The sequence below is a fragment of the Asterias amurensis genome, chromosome 21 (assembly GCF_032118995.1).
Source record: "Asterias amurensis chromosome 21, ASM3211899v1".
Taxonomy (NCBI): domain Eukaryota; kingdom Metazoa; phylum Echinodermata; class Asteroidea; order Forcipulatida; family Asteriidae; genus Asterias; species Asterias amurensis.
In genome coordinates, this window is record NC_092668.1 from 14,077,297 (window position 1) to 14,095,636 (window position 18,340).

General features: G+C 35.2%; 1 long non-coding RNA gene across 3 annotated transcripts; it reads right to left on the bottom strand.

The window, feature by feature from the left end:
* Positions 1-394: 394 nt before the first annotated feature.
* Positions 395-18,130, bottom strand: LOC139953131 (uncharacterized). 3 transcript variants are annotated; one of them, XR_011787945.1, is made up of 12 exons: positions 18,013-18,130; positions 14,768-14,870; positions 12,611-12,827; positions 12,017-12,225; positions 11,413-11,629; positions 10,819-11,027; positions 10,216-10,432; positions 9,611-9,830; positions 9,009-9,225; positions 8,409-8,628; positions 7,804-8,023; positions 395-7,412 (listed from the first exon to the last, which is right to left on the bottom strand). It is a non-coding gene; the product is annotated as an uncharacterized lncRNA (long non-coding RNA). The 3 variants fall into 3 exon arrangements; XR_011787944.1 differs by lacking the exon at positions 18,013-18,130 and adding an exon at positions 15,985-16,115; XR_011787946.1 differs by lacking the exons at positions 7,804-8,023; positions 18,013-18,130 and adding an exon at positions 15,985-16,115.
* Between the last annotated feature and the right edge of the window lie 210 nt (positions 18,131-18,340).

Below are 18,340 nucleotides of genomic sequence, written 5' to 3' on the forward strand. Positions count from 1 at the left end.
TTGTTGGAAAAACACCCTTTAAAGTAAAATGTAGTTTTAGGGAGAGTGGTAATTTTTTCAAAAAATTTAATCTGAGAAAGGCTTCAGGCATGAAGCCTTTGTCATGCATCGGAAAGCACACAATTTTATGCATGGAATGTAGATTTCCTTTCATGTTTTGTTTTCAACTTTCACTGGTTTGTTATTTATGCATTTATTGAGGCACACAAAGTGATGAGACAGGTGTTTGAGAATTACCAAAAGTATCCCCAATCTTTATTATTTTCTAAAAGTTACTTTTAATTAGTTCATCAACACCCAGAAGGGGAATAGGGGATCACCAAAGCCGTTCATAGAACCAATAATTGTCCAAATATTAAGATTAATCAGAAACTAATAAGCAAACCAGACTAGATTGTTTATTTGAATTTTCAAGACTTTATTTGAACAAAGAAAGAAAACAAAAATAGCAGTTAGTGCATCCACACTGTTAGACATTAACCCCCACCCACCCCTACCTCAAGAGCTTGATTATGACTAAGATGTATGTTATGTTTCCGGAATGTTTTAATTAAAACAATTTTTGTTTTGGGGGTGCTTTTGCACTCATGTTGCTTCCTTACTATTCATTTTGATAGTTGCTTAAATTGATGGTTAGAAATGTGCCAGTTGATGTAAAATAACTTAAACCTCATTGAAGTTATTTCAAAATGTCTTTTTTATTAATGCACTTGTCAAGTGCCACAATTCAAAAATTGTATTTGTAAAAACAAATACAGCTTTCAAGTCATACTAGTCTTCATTAAACGTATTGAAATGTGTATAGTTTCAAAATTCAACTTAAACCCCCCAAACCAGTTAAGAATTTATCCTAGAAAAAACATCAGCTGGCAAATGACAACCATAGCTAAGAAATATAAATGATCAACCAAGGAAGAAATGTAACCTGTTTTTTCCAAAAGGAGTTCACATGGCTAAAAAAAAACCTGGCCTCATGAAAACATAAATTATTTGGTTTCCACAAACTTGTAAAATAATTGTTTGTGCTTTTTCAGAATATTCCAAGAATCAAAGCGTTTTATTTGTTTATTTCAAACAAATCTAATTAAATTTGACTCCTTTATGGTTTACAGGTTGCATTTCTTACTTATAAAGAAGGTACAACATTGGTATTCATGTACTGCATATTGAGTGCACAAATTTGAAACAAAAACCATTATCTAAAACTTGCAGCGTTTCAAAACAAATTTCTTTATTATGAATGTTTACTTGCATGCTTACCAAAATTTACAATAGCGTAACTACCAATGTTGTATCTTCTGTAAAGGCCGCATCTTATAGCTTGTTCCGTGACTTTATAATCTCAATCTTGGAAAGTTTTTGAAGTTTTTGCCAATTCCACAAAGGGACACAGAGAGTCAATAATTACTAAGTGTTTTTGTCAAAAAATGACTAAGTCCAAAAAAAGACTAAGTACAAACATTGACTATGAGTTTCTGCTCAAAAAATTACTAAGTACAAACAATGGCTATTTTTTTTTGTCAAAAAATGACTAAGTCCACAAAAGGACACAGAAAGTCAATAATTACTAAGTGTTTTTGTCAAAAAATGACTAAGTCCAAAAAAAGACTAAGTACAAACATTGACTATGAGTTTCTGCTCAAAAAATTACTAAGTACAAACAATGGCTAGTTTTTTTGGTCAAAAAATGACTAAGTCCACAATGGAACTCCATTTTATTGTTATTTAAAGTCACAACAAGCTATAAGACGATACCTTTGATAAGGGGCTGCATTCCATTTTGATGTACCTAGCAATATAATCTTATGGTAATTTGAATTTGACGCCTTGTATTAAGTGTCTTATGCAAATTTCTATGTGATTACATGTTGGTGTACATTACTTTGGGATACAGTCTCTTCTGCACCCCTATAGGGGGTGCACTTGGTTGATCATGATTTTAATAATAGGGGGGGTAGGGCCAAACTTTTTACGCAGTTAATTTCGAACCGTACAACGGCACGAGAATTTTTTTTGGCTGACTTAGTCTATATAAAAAAGGCGTTTTTTAAGGGATTTTTTTGATTTTTTTAAGCACCACTGAACTGTAGAAGCAGCAGAGTTGCGCAAACGTGTGTGCCGGTCGGTGTGGCCAACTACTATCTAGAAAGTGAAGCGACTAAATGATCTAAGTATTAATGGAAGGAAAGCATTTTATTAAGTTAAATCAAGTTAATGTTTCATTGATAGTCTGTTTTACCAATGTCCTGCCTTACATGATTGACAAACTAAAAAGATTGTTTTTTAAAAGTCCGAAGCCAAAAACAAACTTAAGATTTTTTTTCCAAAGTCCAAAACAAAAGTCGGAAAGGATTCTGTTGCCCGTTAAAATGTTTGATGAATCTGAATCAAGTGTACCATCGGACGTCTCCCCCTGTTCGGGCAAACACGTCGCTAAGTTCTTGGAGTAAAGTTTCAAGTTCGAATTTTGGTTGAAGTGTAAAAGGATGCTTCCACTCCGTCACCGATTGAGTCCTGTACCATCAGAATAACGAAGACTTCAACCCAGATGATGATGCGCTGATCAGAGAAACAAGATTCCAACATGGCGGCTAAACTTGAACAATTTTGTGAATTTTTGTGACAAGCACAAAAAAACAGAACTCGAATACGCATTTTCTTTTCAATATTAACAGCATACTCAGGAATGTATTGGTTTCACTTGCATTAGAAGTACTACACTTCTTCATAAATTTTGTTTCAAATCAATCATAAGTTTTGGATTTGTTAAAACATCACAACATTTTAACAGTGTGTGTGATTACACGTTCAAACAAAGTCAAATTTCAAAGTCAAAAGTGAGGTTGTACACAAACATCAAATTTGCATCTTCATTGCATTGAGTATCGTTACAGGAGATATTGTAGATGACATTGGGTTTATGGAGGATAACTAGACTGAGAAAAAAAAACTAACAAAAAACAACCTAATCTATCTCTAAACAAAATCTAAACTCCTAAGTACAACAAAGTTTCAAATCCTACGGAACTACAAATTGTTAATGAAGTCCCAATAAAGTATTGAACATCTAGGATCAACAACTACTCCTACTGATTAACTTCATGTAAACCTACAAAACCAACAAATGCATGCTAATGTTTTCGCACCAATTTTAAATTACAATGTTTTTGCATAAAAATGAGTCCGACGTCGATGTCAGAAAATTTAGGTTTTATCAGTGACGATAAGATCCTATGTACAACAAAGTTTCAAATCCTACGGAACTACAAATTGCTGATGAAGTCCCAATAAAGTATTGAACATCTAGGATCAACAACTACTCCTACTGATTAACTACATGTACATATGCAAACCAACCACTGCATACTAATGATTTCGTACCAATTAAAAAGTACAATGTTTTTGCATAAAACTGAGTCTGACGTAGATGATGGAAAATTAAGGTTTTATTATTAAGTGACGATAAAATCGCTGAAAACTTGGTGTATTTTCCATCTAGAAAGACACCTGTGATTCTGCAAACAGTGCATGACTAAAGTAACAAAGTGAGGTCTATTTAGAATACCTATTCCTGCTGTGTCTTTTTGGCATAATATTCATAACAAAATCAAGCTAACTAATTTAGTCATTTATTTAATAATTCTACACTAATACTGGACTTGTGTGTATGCTTCCTATATCTACCTAGCCATGTGACAAATTACTGTTAGTTCTGAGGTTATTTAACTGAATAAGTCTACATTAATACGCTAATAAACACCTAGTTTGATCCATTGTACACTGCGCTGTTGTACATGTTGAGACATTCTCATGTTTACCATAAAAAAAATTAAAAAAATTGATGGACATCGCACAAATTTGTTTTGTTTCAAAGAGATCTTAACAAAAACAAACACAGGTAGCATTTGTTCCCAACAGTTCTACAGGTTTATCTTAAACTTGCCTACTCTTTTCAGAACCTGTCAAAATATTAACGACCAAGTGTCTTTGTCACTTTAACAGCCTAAATAACTCAAACTTCAACCCAGATGATGATGTGCTGATAAGAGAAACAAGATTCCAACATTGCGGCTAAACAAATTTTGTGAGTTTTTGTAAACCGCCCGAGTGTCGTCACCATGTTCAGCTGGAAAAAGGTTAATCAGTTGTAAAAACTGTTCACAATTACAAATAATTAATACCATGAAGGATTGAAAACACCTACTGCAGTTAAATTACAACGTTTATGAAAAATGTATACAAATCATGCACACCACAGTGGCAATATTTGTTAAAAAAGCAATGTCTATTGATCAACATCATATTTGTAAATCATTGATCACTGATTGTCGTTAATATACCTACTGTAGAATCTGTCATAAAGCTGACCACTCAAAACCTACAATGACCAACCTAGTTACTTGGTCACTGAAATAGACCAATAGTTAACGTCATAGACTGAATATTGTCAACTACTCTAGCTTACGAAGGAGTGTACATACAACCTACTGTGGCTAAGAATTAAACCGGTCACAATTACCTAATGCACAACAGCATCTTTCTAAGCGACCATGCTTCTTCTACAATAAAGAGCCCTGTTAACTTCCTACACAATCCCAATGTCATCTTTGATATCTCCTTTTGATACAGTAAAAACTTCTTAACACAAGTGAAACCAATGTAAAAGCCTGAGTACCTGATAGAAATGTGAATAGCCATGTTCAGAATCTCGTTTCTCCGACCCTCGCACCAACATCTGGGTAGAAGTCTCCGTCATCCATCAAGTTCAGAGGCTCCCTCAGATCAGAAGAGGATGTCCAGTGTAGAGAAGTTGCTCAAAAAGTAGACCCGTTTACACAGGAACAGTATAGAGAGACGGGTACCAACTTAGGATAACAAAATGATCAGGTAAAAAATGTGCAAAAAAGTGCAATGGTCCTCAGTCCTTGACACTTTTGATACAGGCCCCCAAAGACTTCAACAGGCAACCAAATCCTTTCTTTCTTAGGTTTCGTTTTTTTGTCGGAGATCGAGAAAGTTTAAATAGTTTGTCAATCATGTAAGGTAGGACACCGGTAAGACAGACTACCAGCGCCACATTAACAAGATTTCACTTAATAAAATGCTTACCCAACCATTAACTCTTGGATCATTAGGTCGTCACACTTTCCAGATAGTAGTTGGCCACACCGACCGGCACACACGTTTGCACAACTCTGCTGCTTCTACAGTTCAGTGGTGCTTTCTACAGCATTTAATGAATGGTAACCAATTATTTTACAACATAATTTTTCAAATTATAAAAACAGCCAAGTACAACATTTACTATCCTTGAGTTGAAATAAAAGTTAATGTTTCTGTATTTTTTTGTATCAGCTGATGCAAAAAAAAATTAATAAAATTTAGAACTGTTTATTATTACTGTCACAGCAATGTAAAGGAGAAAAAAAAACATGTTCAAATGAAGTTTGTGACTGTTATGTAAAAAATATTGTACTTTTTAATCAATTTTTTTTTTAGTTTGGACAGGTGTGCATCACACTTATCCAAACACATCATACCTAAAATGATAAATTTGGTTAACTTGATGATGTACTCGTATTTCATTTTGAGTTTGGACAGGTGTGCATCACACTTATCCAAACACGTCGTACCAAAAAGGAATAAATTTAGTTAAAATGATGACCTACTTGTATGTCATGAAGATTGATCCCAAGAACACAACTTTAGGATGTGTTCCGCTTGCATTAGTTCTTGTGTGCATGTTGTACTTGGCTTCACAATCATCAAAGTATCAATATAGAACCAGAGGCATTCACACAATTTGAGTCACAAGCAAATTTTACAGAAATTTGTGTTTTCCTAATTTTCCCAACTTGGGAAAATCTAGCAAAGAAGAGTTTTTAAAGCGAGCAAAGTTTTAAAAGTAGTAGGGAAAAAAAAAATTGCCAAGAGAGTTTTGGAAAAAAAGACTAAAGTTAAAATTCCGCATTTTGGAAAGTAAAGTCAAACGTTGTATATAAAAAATTAATGCATTTTTTACGAAGTATTGTGAACTCGTTTCGTGGGAATGTCTCGATAAAATGTATTAAAGACATTGGACACTATTGGTATCTGTCAAAGACTTGTCTTCACAGTTGACGTTTCTCAACATATGCATAAAATAACAAACCTGTGAAAATTTGAGCTTAATCGATCGTCAAAATCCTTGTCACACCATGGTCACACAAAGTAGTGTGCTCCCAGATGCTTTATTTTGAGGCCTCAAATTCTAAATCTGAGGTCTCAAAATCAAATTCGTGGAAAATTACTTCTTTCTCGAAAACTAAGTCACTCCAGAGAGAGCTGTTTCTCAAAATGTTTTATACTATCAACCTCTCCTCATAACTCGTTACAAAGAAAGGTTTTAAAATACAGAAATATTATGCCTCGTTCGCTCTTAAAATCAATCAATCAACCCACCCCAGGGGTAAGGGGAGGACCAATCAATAACAACAATTCATAAAGGTAAAAAATGAAATTTTAGATACTCTTTTTCGAAACTAAGTTTTAGATACTCGTTTTATACAAATAATGAATGTTTATGAGTGCAATGGTGCGAATACGTTCATGAGTTGAAAGATGGAATGTTCTATTCAACGAAGAGGAGCCAAGTTGAATGGAACATTCCATGTTTTAATGAATGAACATATTTGCACCCTTGCACGAATGAAAAACATTCAATTTTTGTTTTATATAACATTCAAGTAGATCTTAGTCATTTTGATTGGAGGAACAATTTTCTTAACAAACAAAGCGTAGGCCTACAATTTCTAATTGTGAAATTACACCCGTTTCTTTTGGGTCGGTCTGTTTGACAATGTGCGTTCTGGGATACGCAGAAGCCAATCGCTAGTAATGTGCCTTGGAGTAACACTGCTGCGTTACCAAAGACACGTACAATAGTACCTTTCGGATGGAACAAAAATGCACACTGAGTGACTTTAGCATGCAATAGTAATTTTATTTGCCAACACACGGCGGACACTCCTCCAATCAAATGGCAAGGATCTGCTTGGGTGTTATATAACACAAACTAATGTAAGCAACACTGACAGTTGAAAAACACCTTTACCACAGTTCGGCCATTTTGTCTGGTTCCCTTGTACCGATCGAGACCCGCTCGAAACTCTCAAAGTTTGAAAAAAGAAACCAGACTAAATTTTGATGTCATTTTGTTTCTAGAGACAATCTTGATGACACTGTCAGTGATAAAGGATCCTTATCTTATTTAAGTACCCATACTGGGATGGCATCTCTCTGGCATCAGGTGGTCGTCGTCGTCGGTGGTGATTTCATCTCCTTGTTCCAGTGAGCTCTTGCCTTGAAGTCCTCTCAGTGTAGACTGATCCAAAGATGTTGATTCTGTTTAGGCGTACTCAATCTCTTGATGCCTGTAAATCCAAAAAAAAGAAAAATAATAAAAAAATTACTTTTACATAAAAAAATTAACCTTTGGACTTAACCATCCTGGGGTCGATTTCACAAAGAGTTAGAAAGATGAACACGTTACAAGTTTCAGCAAAAAAGGTTAATTGGTTCTACTTGCTGAGAAAACAGAAAGAAGCAAACCCCGTCACAGTAGCGATGAATCCATCCGAGGTAAAGATTTTGATACTACAAATTACGTTTGCTTTTTTTCCCCAAATATGTAAAAACAAATCGGCCAGGGGTTTCCTTACGGGTGGCGAACCCTTTGTCACTGAATTTTTGCTCTTCTGTTTTCAGAGTTAAAAATATTAAACCAAATATTTGGGGGCTTGTTTTTCAAAACTTATAAATTACCTTATATGAAGTGGCGCAATTTTCAATGAATAAACACTGTCAAAAATCAGCCTCCTCATCAGTAAGACATCTCTCTGGCATCTGGTAGTCGTTGTTGTCGTCGTCCTCATCGTCTGTGTTGATTTCATCTTGTTCCAGTGAGCTCTTGCCTTGAGTTCCTCTCAGTTTAGACTGATCCGAAGATGTTGATTCTCTTCAGGAGTACTCAATCTCTTGATGCCTGTAAATCCAAAAATAAATAAATATAAAATTACTTTTACATAAAAAATGAACCTTTGCACTTAACCATCCTGGGGTCGCTTTCACAAAGAGTTAGAAAGATGAACACGTTGAAATTTTCAGCAAAAAAGGTTAATTGGTTCTACTTGCTGAGAAAACAGAAAGAAGCAAACCCCGTCACAGTAGCGATGAATCCATCCGAGGTAAAGATTTTGATACTACAAATTACGTTTGCTTTTTTTCCCAAACATGTAAAAAAAAAATTGGCCAGGGGTTTCCTTACGGGTGGCGAACCCTTTGTCACTGAATTTTTGCTCTTCTGTTTTCAGAGTTAAAAATATTAAACCAAATATTTGGGGGCTTGTTTTTCAAAACTTATAAATTACCTTATATGAAGTGGCGCAATTTTCAATGAATAAACACAGTCAAAAATCAGCCTCCTCATCAGTAAGACATCTCTCTGGCATCTGGTAGTCGTTGTTGTCGTCGTCCTCATCTTCTGTGTTGATTTCATCTTGTTCCAGTGAGCTCTTGCCTTGAGTTCCTCTCAGTTTAGACTGATCCGAAGATGTTGATTCTCTTCAGGAGTACTCAATCTCTTGATGCCTGTAAATCCAAAAATAAATAAATATAAAATTACTTTTACATAAAAAATGAACCTTTGCACTTAACCATCCTGGGGTCGCTTTCACAAAGAGTTAGAAAGATGAACACGTTGAAAGTTTCAGCAAAAAAGGTTAATTGGTTCTACTTGCTGAGAAAACAGAAAGAAGCAAACCCCGTCACAGTAGCGATGAATCCATCCGAGGTAAAGATTTTGATACAAATTACGTTTGCTTTTTTCCCCAAACATGTAAAAAAAAATTGGCCAGGGGTTTCCTTACGGGTGGCGAACCCTTTGTCACTGAATTTTTGCTCTTCTGTTTTCAGAGTTAAAAATATTAAACCAAATATTTGGGGGCTTGTTTTCAAAACTTATAAATTACCTTATATGAAGTGGCGCAATTTTCAATGAATAAACACAGTCAAAAATCAGCCTCCTCATCAGTAAGACATCTCTCTGGCATCTGGTCGTCATTGTCGTCCTCATCGTCTGTGTTGATTTCATCTCCTTGTTCCAGTGAGCTCTTGCCTTGAGTTCCTCTCAGTGTAGACTGATCCGAAGATGTTGATTCTCTTCAGGAGTACTCAATCTCTTGATGCCTGTAAATCCAAAAATAAATAAATATAAAATTACTTTTACATAAAAAATTAACCTTTGCACTTAACCATCCTGGGGTCGATTTCACAAAGAGTTAGAAAGATGAACACGTTGAAAGTTTCAGCAAAAAAGGTTAATTGGTTCTACTTGCTGAGAAAACAGAAAGAAGCAAACCCCGTCACAGTAGCGATGAATCCATCCGAGGTAAAGATTTTGATACTACAAATTACGTTTGCTTTTTTTCCCAAATATGTAAAAACAAATCGGCCAGGGGTTTCCTTACGGGTGGCGAACCCTTTGTCACTGAATTTTTGCTCTTCTGTTTTCAGAGTTAAAAATATTAAACCAAATATTTGGGGGCTTGTTTTTTCAAAACTTATAAATTACCTTATATGAAGTGGCGCAATTTTCAATGAATAAACACTGTCAAAAATCAGCCTCCTCATCAGTAAGACATCTCTCTGGCATCTGGTAGTCGTTGTTGTCGTCGTCCTCATCGTCTGTGTTGATTTCATCTTGTTCCAGTGAGCTCTTGCCTTGAGTTCCTCTCAGTGTAGACTGATCCGAAGATGTTGATTCTCTTCAGGAGTACTCAATCTCTTGATGCCTGTAAATCCAAAAATAAATAAATATAAAATTACTTTTACATAAAAAATGAACCTTTGCACTTAACCATCCTGGGGTCGATTTCACAAAGAGTTAGAAAGATGAACACGTTGAAAGTTTCAGCAAAAAAGGTTAATTGGTTCTACTTGCTGAGAAAACAGAAAGAAGCAAACCCCGTCACAGTAGCGATGAATCCATCCGAGGTAAAGATTTTGATACTACAAATTACGTTTGCTTTTTTTTCCCAAACATGTAAAAAAAAATCGGCCAGGGGTTTCCTTACGGGTGGCGAACCCTTTGTCACTGAATTTTTGCTCTTCTGTTTTCAGAGTTAAAAATATTACACCAAATATTTGGGAGCTTGTTTTTCAAAACTTATAAATTACCTTATATGAAGTGGCGCAATTTTCAATGAATAAACACAGTCAAAAATCAGCCTCCTCATCAGTAAGACATCTCTCTGGCATCTGGTCGTCATTGTCGTCCTCATCGTCTGTGTTGATTTCATCTCCTTGTTCCAGTGAGCTCTTGCCTTGAGTTCCTTTCAGTATAGACAGATCCGAAGATGTTGATTCCCTTCAGAAGTACTCAATCTTTTGATGCCTGTAAATCCAAAAATAAATAAATATAAAATTACTTTTACATAAAAAATTTACCTTTGCACTTAACCATCCTGGGGTCGATTTCACAAAGAGTTAGAAAGATGAACACGTTGAAAGTTTCAGCAAAAAAGGTTACATGGTTCTACTTGCTGAGAAAACAGAGAGAAGCAAACCCCGTCACAGTATCGATGAATCCATCCGAGGTAAAGATTTCGATACAACAAATTACGTTTGCTTTTTTCCCCAAACATGTAAAAAGAAATCGGCCAGGGGTTTCCTTACGGGTGGCGAACCCTTTGTCACTGAATTTTTGTTCTTCTGTTTTCAGAGTTAAAAATATTAAACCAAATATTAGTGGGCGCTTGTTTTTCAAAACTTATAAATTACCTTATATGAAGTGGCGCAATTTTCAATGAATGAACACAGTCAAAAATCAGCCTCCTCATCAGTAAGACATCTCGTCGTTGTCGTCGTTGTCCTCATCGTCTGTGTTGATTTCATCTCCTTGTTCCAGTGAGCTCTTGCCTTGAGTTCCTCTCAGTGTAGACTGATCCGAAGATGTTGATTCTCTTCAGGAGTACTCAATCTCTTGATGCCTGTAAATCCAAAAATAAATAAATATAAAATTACTTTTACATAAAAAATTAACCTTTGCACTTAACCATCCTGGGGTCGATTTCACAAAGAGTTAGAAAGATGAACACGTTGAAAGTTTAAGCAAAAAAGGTTAATTGGTTCTACTTGCTGAGAAAACAGAAAGAAGCAAACCCCGTCACAGTAGCGATGAATCCATCCGAGGTAAAGATTTTGATACTACAAATTACGCTTGCTTTTTTTTCCCAAACATGTAAAAAAGAATCGGCCAGGGGTTTCCTTACGGGTGGCGAACCCTTTGTCACTGAATTTTTGCTCTTCTGTTTTCAGAGTTAAAAATATTACACCAAATATTTGGGAGCTTGTTTTTCAAAACTTATAAATTACCTTATATGAAGTGGCGCAATTTTCAATGAACAAACACAGTCAAAAATCAGCCTCCTCATCAGTAAGACATCTCTCTGGCATCTGGTCGTCATTGTCGTCCTCATCGTCTGTGTTGATTTCATCTCCTTGTTCCAGTGAGCTCTTGCCTTGAGTTCCTTTCAGTATAGACAGATCCGAAGATGTTGATTCCCTTCAGAAGTACTCAATCTTTTGATGCCTGTAAATCCAAAAATAAATAAATATAAAATTACTTTTACATAAAAAATTAACCTTTGCACTTAACCATCCTGGGGTCGATTTCACAAAGAGTTAGAAAGATGAACACGTTGAAAGTTTCAGCAAAAAAGGTTAATTGGTTCTACTTGCTGAGAAAACAGAGAGAAGCAAACCCCGTCACAGTATCGATGAATCCATCCGAGGTAAAGATTTCGATACAACAAATTACGTTTGCTTTTTTCCCCAAACATGTAAAAAAAAAATCGGCCAGGGGTTTCCTTACGGGTGGCGAACCCTTTGTCACTGAATTTTTGTTCTTCTGTTTTCAGAGTTAAAAATATTAAACCAAATATTAGTGGGCGCTTGTTTTTCAAAACTTATAAATTACCTTATATGAAGTGGCGCAATTTTCAATGAATGAACACAGTCAAAAATCAGCCTCCTCATCAGTAAGACATCTCGTCGTTGTCGTCGTTGTCCTCATCGTCTGTGTTGATTTCATCTCCTTGTTCCAGTGAGCTCTTGCCTTGAGTTCCTCTCAGTGTAGACTGATCCGAAGATGTTGATTCTCTTCAGGAGTACTCAATCTCTTGATGCCTGTAAATCCAAAAATAAATAAATATAAAATTACTTTTACATAAAAAATTAACCTTTGCACTTAACCATCCTGGGGTCGATTTCACAAAGAGTTAGAAAGATGAACACGTTGAAAGTTTAAGCAAAAAAGGTTAATTGGTTCTACTTGCTGAGAAAACAGAAAGAAGCAAACCCCGTCACAGTAGCGATGAATCCATCCGAGGTAAAGATTTTGATACTACAAATTACGCTTGCTTTTTTTTCCCAAACATGTAAAAAAGAATCGGCCAGGGGTTTCCTTACGGGTGGCGAACCCTTTGTCACTGAATTTTTGCTCTTCTGTTTTCAGAGTTAAAAATATTACACCAAATATTTGGGAGCTTGTTTTTCAAAACTTATAAATTACCTTATATGAAGTGGCGCAATTTTCAATGAACAAACACAGTCAAAAATCAGCCTCCTCATCAGTAAGACATCTCTCTGGCATCTGGTCGTCATTGTCGTCCTCATCGTCTGTGTTGATTTCATCTCCTTGTTCCAGTGAGCTCTTGCCTTGAGTTCCTTTCAGTATAGACAGATCCGAAGATGTTGATTCCCTTCAGAAGTACTCAATCTTTTGATGCCTGTAAATCCAAAAATAAATAAATATAAAATTACTTTTACATAAAAAATTAACCTTTGCACTTAACCATCCTGGGGTCGATTTCACAAAGAGTTAGAAAGATGAACACGTTGAAAGTTTCAGCAAAAAAGGTTAATTGGTTCTACTTGCTGAGAAAACAGAGAGAAGCAAACCCCGTCACAGTATCGATGAATCCATCCGAGGTAAAGATTTCGATACAACAAATTACGTTTGCTTTTTTCCCCATACATGTAAAAAAAAAATCGGCCAGGGGTTTCCTTACGGGTGGCGAACCCTTTGTCACTGAATTTTTGCTCTTCTGTTTTCAGAGTTAAAAATATTAAACCAAATATTTGGGGGCTTGTTTTTCAAAACTTATAAATTACCTTATATGAAGTGGCGCAATTTTCAATGAATAAACACAGTCAAAAATCATAAAATATAAAACCTCTGAAATGAAACGAACCTATTCGTATATCAAAATATTTGGGGGGCTTACGTTATTTTTCAAAATTTACCAAATGTCAATTTTTAACTTGAAGTGGCGCAATTTTCAATCAAACACAGTTAAAAAATTGGCCAGGGGTTTCCTCACGGGTGGCGAACCCTTTGTCACTGAATTTTTGCTCTTCTGTGTTCAGAGTTAAAAATACAAAACCAAATATTTGGGGGCTTGTTTTTCAAAACTTACCAAATGATAAATCACCTAATAAATATTAAGTGGCAAAATTTCCAACTAACAGTTTAAAAATTGGCCAGAGGTTTCCCTATGGATGGCGAACCCATATCACTGAAGTTTGCTCTTCAGTGTTAAATATAAAACCTCTGAAATAAAACAAAACTATTTCTAGTCAAATATTTGGGGAGGGGAGGATAATTTTCAAAAATTACCAAATTATAAAAGAAATCGCCAGTTAAAATGAAGTGCTGGTACATTTTTCAATTAAACACAGTTAAAACATTGGCCAGAGCTTTCCCCTACGGTTGGCAAACCTTTATCACTGATTTTTGAGAGGGATAAAACCTCTGAAATAAAATAACAAGTACAAACAAAGAAATTTGGGGTTGCTTTTTTTTCAAAATTTACGAAATGATAAACCACCTTTTATTCAAACCAAAATTGTGCATTTATCTTTCAAACAAATTGATAATATTGACCAGAGGTTCCCCTACAGGCAGCAAACACTTTCACTGATTTGTTTTTGTTTCTTTCCTGAAATAAAATAAAACGGTAAACCTAAATATTTTGGGGGTTATATTCTTCAAAAAAAACCATATGAAATAAATCACCGAATAAATTTCATCTATTGTGCATGTTTTTCATAAACCTATTTTAGAAATTGCCAGAGGTTTCGCTGTGGGTGGTGCACCCTTTTCACAGATTTTATTTGTACATCTTTTTTTAAATTAATTCACAGTTAAATATAAATAATGAAACCTCTGAAAGAAAAAAATACAAACAAAATGTTTTGGTGGTTGTAGTATAGACAAATAAACAACATAAAGTACGAACATTTTTGTATGTAAACATCAAGATATAAACCTAAACAATTTGGACATTTCCTAAGATAAGGCCGAGTAAAAATAAAAACATGTTTAGCGTCCGGGTTTCTCAAAAAAGGGAAGGAGGAGGGGCTTTTTATTTTTTATTTCAAGATGGCCACCATTCTTTTTAAAATGTCAAATATCCATTGTTTTTTCTACTGCTCAAACACACAATACATAAATGAAACGTATTGGTCAAGACATTCAGATTGTTTTAGCTGAGAACGTTTAAAAATACCCTTTTAAAAAAATGTGCGTAATTATTTTTTTTTACTGTGCATAAAAAATATATATAAAAAGTTAAAAAGGAGGCGGCATGTAAAAAGGAAGTGGTCGGGGACGCTAAAAACATGTTTCTTTTTTTAACTTGGCCTAAAACTCCAGTGTTTCACTCACCAGTGGTCCTAGGTCTTTCTGGCTGTAACCTTTTAACGACCTTCAACATTCTTGCAAGAGTTGAGACACAGGTAAGAATGATAGACCACACCATGTAATGCAGCTGTAATGAGAAGGAAGACAAAAAGTGACTTTTCATTCATTCAAAAATATGATGTCTGTGCTAAGGATAGTGATATATGCGGTCACCACTGAGTGATACAAAGACAAAAAAATTCACTGATAATATTAATAAACACAACTTTACACATTATTATGTTGAAAAACTGTGAATGAAAGGAAGGTTATTTAGTGTTGGTCGATTTTGAAATCATGAGTGCCCGGCACCGGCAGGTTGCACAGCACAGACCATGCCTCATCATAAGATTTAAAAATCTGAAACATTCATTTTTAAAAAAAGTAAGTCAGACAGTCAATGGGGATAACTTTCCGTATGGCGCCATCACTTTTTCATTTATTCTTACAAACAAAGGGATATCTCATTGAGGTAAATTAGATACTATAATATTTCATATCGAATTAAAAAGTGGTTGTACCAAGGGTATTTCTTTTAGGTTTTTTTACCACAATTAAAAAAGATTATTTATTTATTTTGTGTATATAATTTTTGGAAAAGTTTCCGTATGGCGCCACCACTTTTTCATTTGATATGAAATAATATAGGAACTTATTTACCTGATTGATATATCCCTTTTTCTAAAAATGAGTGAAAAAGTGGTGGCGCCATGCGGAAAGTTATCCTAATTTTTTTAAATAAATTACAACATGACTAAACAACAGCGAATGAGCCACCGGGATGCAATCATTACAAAGGATGATATAAAAGGCAATCATTCATCTTACAGACAGGCCTAGTAGTTAGTAAGCCGATTATAATGTAAATTACAAAATTAATATTGAAAACTATGTCTACTATTTTATTTATAAATATTTTTTTTTATACTAACAAAATATTCAACTTTTTTTGTAAACTACAAATTATCAGTCACATATCATTTACATCATCAGAGTCAAAGTCATTGAGCTGAATTTGCATTAATGTATTTAATATCATATTCAAAGTATGTTGCGATCATGCATCATCAGCCTCCCCCTCCCCCTAGATACGTCCCGACCCCGCCTACCCATTTTATAAATAACGCACAAGTCCAGGGGGCCATCGCACACAACTTTACAAGCTCCGGTTTCCACAAGAAATACATTAATTCTAAACTTACTTTTTGCATTTACTTTGTGAGGGCACGTCTTGCATTTTATAACTACCGTTCATTTTTCAGGAAACGGTAAAATGGAGCCAAATTGCGGGCAAAATTCTCTTGAAGAAGCAAATGACTCCTCTCCGTCCATGTTTTTGAGAAATTCTAATCCCGCGTGCGTTTCTGAATGGGCCGCACGTGATATATCAAGCTGGACTTCATCCGATAATTCAGCGTTGAATTTTGTTTAGGGTATCTGACTAGGTATTAAAATAGGAATCGCGTCCTCTGTTGGCGGATTGCGGCCATGTCCGAAACGGCGACTTCGGCTACAGCTACGGCTAGATCGCCCGCGTCTGCCTACTCTTCAACACTAGTAGACGCGCTGATCTAGACGTAGCTGTAGCCGAAGTCGTTGTTTCGGACACGGCCGTGGCCGGTGAGCAGCAACAGTGTAAACTTTAAGGAACTTTGGCTGCGGTTACCTGGGCCCAATTTCATTGAAATGCTTTCGTTAGGCAGAAAATATTACTAAATCTGCCAAAAAATTAAATAAAAGCAGGATAGTCGCATAAACAATTTATACGTACAATGACATTGTATTTTTGCTGGTGTATTATTCTGGTATGCACATGAAGTTTGGCCCTGTTTCCTGTGCTCTGATTTTTCTTGGAAGTCTAGACTAAATGAAGCTTACAAAATGCTTGTATGGGCAGTGTTGTTGTCAATACCATAGGCCCAGATTCATAGAGCTGCTTCTAAGCACAAAAAGTAGCTTAGCACAAAATGCTTAATACCAGAAAGAGCTTTACCAGCCAACCTAACCATGTCATGTTACACTTTGTGACTAGCCTGCACATTTTTTTAATTCATAAAATGGCCGACAGTGTTAGTTCGCAAAGTAAAACCAATATTGAAGCGTAGTTTCTTTGTGTGGATCATTCTACTTTTAAAACATCTTTCTAACAATAATTATGCGTTTCATGACAAACGGTTTCGACGCTTTTCATATACCAACTCGAACCGTCCAATGCAATTAAGCAACTCTATGAAATTGAGCCTGGTACGCCTGAGACGGCAAGGTTCAAGACCAAGAGACCACGACAAAGAACACCGATATAGGGGCAGGTGTTATATTCAAGATAATTTTGATATCTTAGAGAATGATGCGCAAATTTATAAGTTGTTTACAAACCTGTAAAGAGAAGGGAAAACATTAATAAGTTATTTAAAAAACCTGTACAGAGAAGGGAAAAATTAATAAGTTATTTACAAACCTGTAAAGAGAAGGGAAAAAATTAATAAGTTATTTACAAACCTGTACAGAGAAGGGAAAAAAATTAACAAGTTATTTAGAACCTGTAAAGAGAAGGGAAACAATTAATAAGTTATTTACAAACCTGTAAAGAGAAGGAAACAAAATAATAAATTGTTTACAAACCTGTACAGAGAAGGGAAAAAAATAATAAGTTATTTACAAACCTGTAAAGAGAAGGGACAAAATTAATAAGTTGTTTACAAACCTGTACAGAGAAGAGAAAAAATTAATAAGTTATTTACAAACCTGTAAAGAGAAAGGCCAAAATTAATAAGTTATTTACAAACCTGTAAAGAGAAGGGACAACATTAATACGTTATTTACAAACCTGTAAAGAGAAGGGAAAAAATTAATAAGTTATTTACTTTAAGTTTAAACCTGTAAAGAGAAGAGAAAAAATTAATAAGTTAGGCCTATTTACAAACCTGTAATAAGAAGAGAAAAAAGTTAATAAATATTTACAAACCTGTAAAGAGAAGGGAAAAAATTCCCCAATTAGTATCAGTTCAGCAGTTTTTATTTCCGAACAAGCAGGCATTTTGCTAAATAATGTTGGCTGACAGGATTGTATGCACATTGTGCAGTTTTGGGCGTTTCAAAATGGCGTCCGTGGCGACTTCAAACGTAACGCACTCACCCATCCAGTGCGGTCTGAGGCCCAAACACGCAAACATAAAACATAAACGTATCAGGAAAGGCGTATTCTCAATATATCACCCTATAAAACATACCTTGGTATCTGCGGTCAGTCTCTGTCGAACAGCCACATTTACACGAATCCTATTGATGGGCTTGAAGGAGACATTTTGTCTGAAGTTTACATCAATGGATGTCAAATTTCCCCCCTTCATTACCTTACCACAACTGAACTACAGAGGGCGCACTCCATAAATAAATAAATTAAAACGGGTGGTGTGACGCAACACCAAAGACAGTCCAAACTTATATTCAGACTTTTGTGATAATATTTAATGGCAGTGTCCCGAATAACTTATGCAAAACTCTTGTTTGGCATAATTTGAAGCCTAAATTTAAACTACCAAATTGAATTAAGACGTT